General features: G+C 48.1%; 1 non-coding gene across 1 annotated transcript; it reads right to left on the reverse strand.

Annotated features, from left to right (window-relative positions):
• Nucleotides 1–5,514: 5,514 nt before the first annotated feature.
• On the reverse strand, nt 5,515–5,589 carry trnaa-ugc. The gene has a single exon. It is a non-coding gene; the product is annotated as a tRNA-Ala (tRNA).
• Between the last annotated feature and the right edge of the window lie 2,664 nt (nt 5,590–8,253).

Consider the following 8,253-nt stretch of genomic DNA (forward strand, 5'->3'; position numbering starts at 1 on the left):
AAACCTGAGAGCGGGAGCATCCTGTTTTAGTTTCTGTCTATAGGCTGGAAGCAACAAAATGGAGCTATTGTTTGATTTGCCGAAGGGAGGGTGGCGGAGGGCCTCGTAGCCATCCCAAGAGTTTTTGAAACATGAGTACTACAGGCAACGTGTTGATATAACTTTGGTAGCGTTTGCCTTAAATTTGCTTTGTTAAAGTCCCCAGCTACAATAAATGCGGCAGGATATGCAGTTCATACACAGGATATAAGTTCAGTGTAGTTCCTTGAGGGCCGTCATGGTATCGTCTTGAAATGGAATATACACGGCTGTGACTATAACCGAAGATAATTCTCTTGGGAGGTAATACGGTCAGAATTTGTTTGTTTACATTTACATTTACATTTAAGTCATTTAGCAGACGCTCTTATCCAGAGCGACTTACAAATTGGTGCATTCACCTTATGACATCCAGTGGAACAGCCACTTTACAATAGTGCATCTAAATCTTTTAAGGGGGGGTGAGAAGGATTACTTGATCCTATCCTAGGTATTCCTTAAAGAGGTGGGGTTTCAGGTGTCTCCGGAAGGTGGTGATTGACTCCGCTGTCCTGGCGTCGTGAGGGAGTTTGTTCCACCATTGGGGGGCCAGAGCAGTGAACAGTTTTGACTGGGCTGAGCGGGAACTGTACTTCCTCAGTGGTAGGGAGGCGAGCAGGCCAGAGGTGGATGAACGCAGTGCCCTTGTTTGGGTGTAGGGCCTGATCAGAGCCTGGAGGTACTGAGGTGCCGTTCCCCTCACAGCTCCGTAGGCAAGCACCATGGTCTTGTAGCGGATGCGAGCTTCAACTGGAAGCCAGTGGAGAGAGCGGAGGAGCGGGGTGACGTGAGAGAACTTGGGAAGGTTGAACAGCAGACGGGCTGTGGCGTTCTGGATGAGTTGTAGGGGTTTAATGGCACAGGCAGGGAGCCCAGCCAACAGCGAGTTGCAGTAATCCAGACGGGAGATGACAAGTGCCTGGATTAGGACCTGCGCCGCTTCCTGTGTGAGGCAGGGTCGTACTCTGCGGATGTTGTAGAGCATGAACCTACAGGAACGGGCCACCGCCTTGATGTTAGTTGAGAACGACAGGGTGTTGTCCAGGATCACGCCAAGGTTCTTAGCGCTCTGGGAGGAGGACACAATGGAGTTGTCAACCGTGATTGCGAGATCATGGAACGGGCAGTCCTTCCCCGGGAGGAAGAGCAGCTCCGTCTTGCCGAGGTTCAGCTTGAGGTGGTGATCCGTCATCCACACTGATATGTCTGCCAGACATGCAGAGATGCGATTCGCCACCTGGTCATCAGAAGGGGGAAAGGAGAAGATTAATTGTGTGTCGTCTGCATAGCAATGATAGGAGAGACCATGTGAGGTTATGACAGAGCCAAGTGACTTGGTGTATAGCGAGAATAGGAGAGGGCCTAGAACAGAGCCCTGGGGGACACCAGTGGTGAGAGCGTGTGGTGAGGAAACAGATTCTCGCCACGCCACCTGGTAGGAGCGACCTGTCAGGTAGGACGCAATCCAAGCGTGGCCCGCGCCGGAGATGCCCAACTCGGAGAGGGTGGAGAGGAGGATCTGATGGTTCACAGTATCGAAGGCAGCCGATAGGTCTAGAAGGATGAGAGCAGAGGAGAGAGAGTTAGCTTTAGCAGTGCGGAGCGCCTCCGTGATACAGAGAAGAGCAGTCTCAGTTGAGTGACTAGTCTTGAAACCTGACTGATTTGGATCAAGAAGGTCATTCTGAGAGAGATAGTGGGAGAGCTCGCCAAGGACTGCACGTTCAAGAGTTTTGGAGAGAAAAGAAAGAATGGATACTGGTCTGTAGTTGTTGACATCGGAGGGATCGAGTGTAGTTTTTTTCAGAAGGGGTGCAACTCTCGCACTCTTGAAGACGGAAGGGACGTAGCCAGCGGTCAGGGATGAGTTGATGAGCGAGGTGAGGTAAGGGAGAAGGTCTCCGGAAATGGTCTGGAGAAGAGAGGAGGGGATAGGGTCAAGCGGGCAGGTTGTTGGGCGGCCGGCCATCACAAGACGCAAGATTTCATCTGGAGAGAGAGGGGAGAAAGAGGTCAGAGCACAGGGTAGGGCAGTGTGAGCAGAACCAGCGGTGTCGTTTGACTTAGCAAACGAGGATCGGATGTCGTCGACCTTCTTTTCAAAATGGTTGACGAAGTCATCTGCAGAGAGGGAGGAGGGGGGGAGTGGGAGGAGGATTCAGGAGGGAGGAGAAGGTGGCAAAGAGCTTCCTAGGGTTAGAGGCAGATGCTTGGAATTTAGAGTGGTAGAAAGTGGCTTTAGCAGCAGAGACAGAGGAGGAAAATGTAGAGAGGAGGGAGTGAAAGGATGCCAGGTCCGCAGGGAGGCGAGTTTTCCTCCATTTCCGCTCGGCTGCCCGGAGCCCTGTTCTGTGAGCTCGCAATGAGTCGTCGAGCCACGGAGCGGGAGGGGAGGACCGAGTCGGCCTGGAGGATAGGGGACATAGAGAGTCAAAGGATGCATAAAGGGAGGAGAGGAGGGTTGAGGTGGCAGAATCAGGAGATAGTTTGGAGAAGGTTTGAGCAGAGGGAAGAGATGATAGGATGGAAGAGGAGAGAGTAGCGGGGGAGAGAGAGCGAAGATTGGGACGGCGCGATACCATCCGAGTAGGGGCAGTGTGGGAAGTGTTGGATGAGAGCGAGAGGGAAAAGGATACAAGGTAGTGGTCGGAGACTTGGAGGGGAGTTGCAATGAGGTTAGTGGAAGAAGAGCATCTAGTAAAGATGAGGTCGAGCGTATTGCCTGCCTTGTGAGTAGGGGGGGAAGGTGAGAGGGTGAGGTCAAAAGAGGAGAGGAGTGGAAAGAAGGAGGCAGAGAGGAATTAGTCAAAGGTAGACGTGGGGAGGTTAAAGTCGCCCAGAACTGTGAGAGGTGAGCCGTCCTCAGGAAAGGAGCTTATCAAGGCATCAAGCTCATTGATGAACTCTCCGAGGGAACCTGGAGGGCGATAAATGATAAGGATGTTAAGCTTGAAAGGGCTGGTAACTGTGACAGCATGGAATTCAAAGGAGGCGATAGACAGATGGGTAAGGGGAGAAAGAGAGAATGACCACTTGGGAGAGATGAGGATCCCGGTGCCACCACCCCGCTGACCAGAAGCTCTCGGGGTGTGCGAGAACACGTGGGCGGACGAAGAGAGAGCAGTAGGAGTAGCAGTGTTGTCTGTGGTGATCCATGTTTCCGTCAGTGCCAAGAAGTCGAGGGACTGGAGGGAGGCATAGGCTGAGATGAACTCTGCCTTGTTGGCCGCAGATCGGCAGTTCCAGAGGCTACCGGAGACCTGGAACTCCACGTGGGTCGTGCGCGCTGGGACCACCAGATTAGGGTGGCCGCGCCCACGCGGTGTGGAGCGTTTGTATGGTCTGTGCAGAGAGGAGAGAACAGGGATAGACAGACACATAGTTGACAGGCTACAGAAGAGGCTACGCTAATGCAAAGGAGATTGGAATGACAAGTGGACTACACGTCTCGAATGTTCAGAAAGTTAAGCTTACGTAGCAAGAATCTTATTGACTAAAATGATTAAAATGATACAGTACTGCTGAAGTAGTCTAGCTGGCAGTGGCTACGTTGTTGACTTTGTAGGCTAGCTGGCAGTGGCTGCGTTGTTGACACTACACTAATCAAGTCGTTCCGTTGAGTGTAATAGTTTCTACAGTGCTGCTATTCGGGGGCTAGCTGGCTAGCTAGCAGTGTTGATTACGTTACGTTGCGTTAAAAGAACGACAATAGCTGGCTAGCTAACCTAGAAATTCGCTCTAGACTACACAATTATCTTTGATACAAAGACGGCTATGTAGCTTGCTATGTAGCTAGCTACGATCAAACAAATCAAACCGTTGTACTGTGATGAAATGAAATGAAAATGTGATACTACCTGTGGAGCGAAGCGGAATGCGACCGGGTTGTTGAGTGCGGAAGTTCTATTCGGTAGACGTTGGCTAGCTGTTGGCTAGCTAGCAGTGTCTCCTACGTTAAGGACGACAAATAGACGGCTAGCTAACCTCGGTGAATTAAGATAATCACTCTAAGACTACACACTCTAAACTACACAATTATCTTGGATACGAAGACAGCAAAGACAACTATGTAGCTAGCTAACACTACACTAATCAAGTCGTTCAGTTGAGTGTAATAGTTTCTACAGTGCTGCTATTCGGTAGACGGTGGACGTTTGCTAGCTTGCTAGCTGGCTAGGTGCTGGGCAGATAGCAGTGTAGACTACGTTAGGCCGACGAAATACGATAATTATGCAATTATCTTTGATACAAAGACGGCTATGTAGCTAGCTAAGAAGAAATTGCTAAGATTAGACAAATCAAACCGTTGTACTATAATGAAATGTAATGAAATGTAATGAAAAGTTATACAACCTGCGGACCGAAGTGCGGATGCGACCGCTCGCTCCAACCCGGAAGTATATCGGGTGAACAAGGTCGGGTGAACAAAAGGACTTGAGTTCCTGTACGTTATCACAATAACACCATGAGTAGTTCATAAAACACACCTCTGCCTTTCTTCTTCCCGGAGAGTTCTTTATTCCTGTCTGCGTGATGTACTGAGAACCCAGCTGGCTGTATGGACGGGGACAGTATATCCGGAGAGAGCCATGATTCCGTGAGTACCTTTCAATACCTCACCTTGCGATGATAACAGCACTGAGCCTTTTTCTAAAATGTTTTATGAGATTGAAGAACACATTAGGAGGGATCTTAGACCATTCCTCCTTACAATTCCAAATCCTTGATATTCTTCATCTGCACATATGGACTGCTGTCTTCAATTCAATCCACAGGTTTAAAATAGGGTTCAAGTACGGAAACTGAGGTGTCCATTGCATATGTTGATTTTGTGGTCAATTAACAATTTCTTTGTGGATTTTGATGTGTGCTTGGGGTTATTGTCCTGGTGGAAGATCCACTTGTGGAAAAGGTTCAGCCTCCTGGCAGAGGCAATCAGGTTTTTGGCTAAATTGTCCTGGTATTAGGTAAAGTTCATGATGCCGTTGACCTTAACACGGGCCCTAGGACAAGCAGAAGCAAAATAGCCCCATAAGGTCAAAGATCCCCCACCACATTTTTCAGTAGGTATGGGGTTCTTTTCTATTTTTGCATATTTCTTTCAACACCAAACACACCACTCGTGTGTGTGGTCAAAGAGCTCTATTTTCATGTCATCCAACAAATGTCAGTGCCTGGAATTTGCTAAAAGGCATTGGCACTTGGATTGGAACTGGTGCTATGGTCAGATGACATGAAAATAGAGTTCTTTGGCCACGCACACCGGTGGTTGGTTTGGCAATGAATCCTGTTGTCATGTACCAGAGTTACAGTATCATGCTTCACTCAGTACAGCATTTGTGGGGGGGGGGGGGATTTCTCATACATTTTTAGATATTTATCAGATTCTCTTATATAGAGCGAATTACAGTAGTGAGTGTATACATTTTTCATACTAGATCCCCGTGGGAATCAAACCCACAACCCTGGCATTGCAAGTGCCATGCTCTACCAACTGAGGCACATGGGACCAGCAGTAAGCTGTATGGCTCCTTAATGCAAAGCCATTCATATCAAAGTAGATAAAATGCTAATATTTTGATTGGGCACTCTCCACAGGAGGTGTAGACAGAAGTCATGCTGCATTATTGCAGTGTGTGTGTGTTTGTGCATGTGTGTGTCTTTGTGTATGTGTACAGTATGTGGGTTTCTACATGCGTCTGCGCGCGTGCTTGTCTGTGAGTGCATTTGTGTGTGTGTGTGCATCTGTGTGTTTATTGGTATGTGTGTGTGTTCCTTAGCAAGTTGCACATGTGAGTGAAGAGGGGAGGAGAAAAGACAGCGGGCAGCAGGGACAGACCCGTCAGCCACTCAGATCACATCAGGTCTGTCGGGACACATTGAAGCACAGCAAGCCTGATGGGAGATGCCCCCCAGGGGTGCGAGGCACAGAAGCAGGCAGGCCGCAAGATGACATACAGTCGAAGGAGCAGGGAGAAAAGAGGGAGAGAAAGGAGGGAGAGCAGAGAGGGAGGCAGATCGTGCCCATACACACTCAAACATACTACAGTTGTACAGTTTACATAATATGCAGATGCGAACACATATATTAGCATACACATATATTTCTCTATTTTAATTATACACATAGATACATACACAAACAGCAAGCCCACAATGCCTTGAACAATCCATCCATCCACAATAACACTGATAACACCACAATCACACACACGCACAAGCACACACACGCACGCGCACACATGCGCGCGAACACATGCGCGCGCGCGCGCGCACACACGCACGCACGCAAGCACGCACGCACGCACGCACGCACGCACGCACGCACGCACGCACACACACACACACACACACACACACACACACACACACACACACACACACACACACACACACCATATCCTCACAAACATATAGCCTGGATCTAGCACCAGATAACCTACATCACAAGCAAGGCACATATGCTAATGTGAAACGTGAAGGCATGATGTTTACGAGCTGCACACGATGCATATGCTCCTGCACAGACACGCTTGGGTACATATATCCGCAGGGCTCTAACAGGAAATAGACACTTCTCTTCATGTCTGTTCTTTAATTGGGGCATTTATTGTTTTGTGGAGGTGTTTACTTCATTAAATTAAGGCACATTTTAGAAATGCAGTGTTTCAAGGTTTATATAAGCAGAATTCGGCTTTCAGCTATAAAGTAGCAAATTAACATATCGTTATGACTGTGAGATATGCCGGTTGAAGACATTTTAGCATTTTCCTACTAATCAATTTGACGTTCACGTGTTGGATTTCTGTTTGATTTTCTTTCATCTGAAATATTGTTTTACTATCATCGCTGAATTTGTGTGTGTGTGTGTGTGTGCGTTTGTGTGGATGCAGTTAGTTTCTCCACATAGCTTCCATGTTTCTCCGACTGTTCTTCTCTTTAATAAATCAGAAAGTATACACAGGGTTTGGGGAGCATGTGGGGAGGATTACAAGGAACAAAATGCAACTAGTGTTGAATATTCTGTATTGGTTTTAGTGTAATTCTTTTCTAATTCTTGGTTTATTCAATTTTGTCTCCTTGAGGCTGGTAGGTATGGAAATTAGGTCTGAGTTTTTTTTTTTGCCTGTGTAAATTGCAGCGATCACCTCAAGCCTTCTGAACAAGATTACCCAGATGGCCTTGCATGTTGTGCCTGAAGTTCTATTTTTCTCCTCTCCCTGCTTTTCCTTCTTGGCTGCAGGGGGAGAGAGAGGGAGGCAGGGAAGCCTCCTGAAGCCTGGGGGCTAGGCCAGGGGGAGACAGCTGTGGCGGGGAGAGATCTGGAGTAAGGCGAAGAGGGAGATGGGGGAGGAGTGGGGGAGAAGGAGGAGGGTGGTGGGGGAAAGGGATGGAGGAGAAATGGGTGTAAACATACATCCGTCCAATGCCAGCCAATGTCATCCCTCTATCCCCTACCTGGCTCTGCTGTCAAGTGTATGGAGAGGAGTGGGTGTTGGGTTTGGAGGGGAATGGGTAGGATTTGGGGTGTAAATGTGGGGGTAGAGACTACAGAGTAGAGTGGGTAAAGCATGAGCTGCACATATGGGGTGAGGTTAGTGCCACATGCCTGGATCACTTTGGCAATGTTGACAGTTCAAACCCAACACAGCTCCTGGTCAAATCAACAATGTTAGGGCTGAGTCTGTGAAAACATCCCATACCTGGTCAGTCAGGCTATCACTGTTGTTGTGTTGAATAGTGGGAGTTTCTGTCATTGAGTTTCCACTCACCACATGCTGGAGATAATCATAATCTGCCACTGGTTTCCATCCCTGAGGGGGAATAACATTTTAATACATTAGGATAGCTAACAGATAGATAGCAAATTATGCAGGGTTAAAATGCACAACTGTTTATTATTCTAACATGTGACAGCCCACCACTAATCTCCCTGCTAGCTAACAGCACAACCCCTCCCCGATCGCTGATTTTCACTGGGTGGTAACAGTGTTGGTGTCGGTGGGTAGAGATTCTCACCTGAGATGATTCTCGTCAAAGCTGAGGAGAGGAGCAGCAGGCAATAGCAGTAAAGCATGATGAGATGCATATGTATCACAGTATCACCAAAAACATATCTCAAACAGGAGAAATAGACAGGAGGAAGTGTTATTCAACTGTTTCCTGTGTTTAAAT

The sequence above is a fragment of the Oncorhynchus gorbuscha genome, linkage group LG22, assembly GCF_021184085.1.
Source record: "Oncorhynchus gorbuscha isolate QuinsamMale2020 ecotype Even-year linkage group LG22, OgorEven_v1.0, whole genome shotgun sequence".
In the NCBI taxonomy this organism is placed as follows: domain Eukaryota; kingdom Metazoa; phylum Chordata; class Actinopteri; order Salmoniformes; family Salmonidae; genus Oncorhynchus; species Oncorhynchus gorbuscha.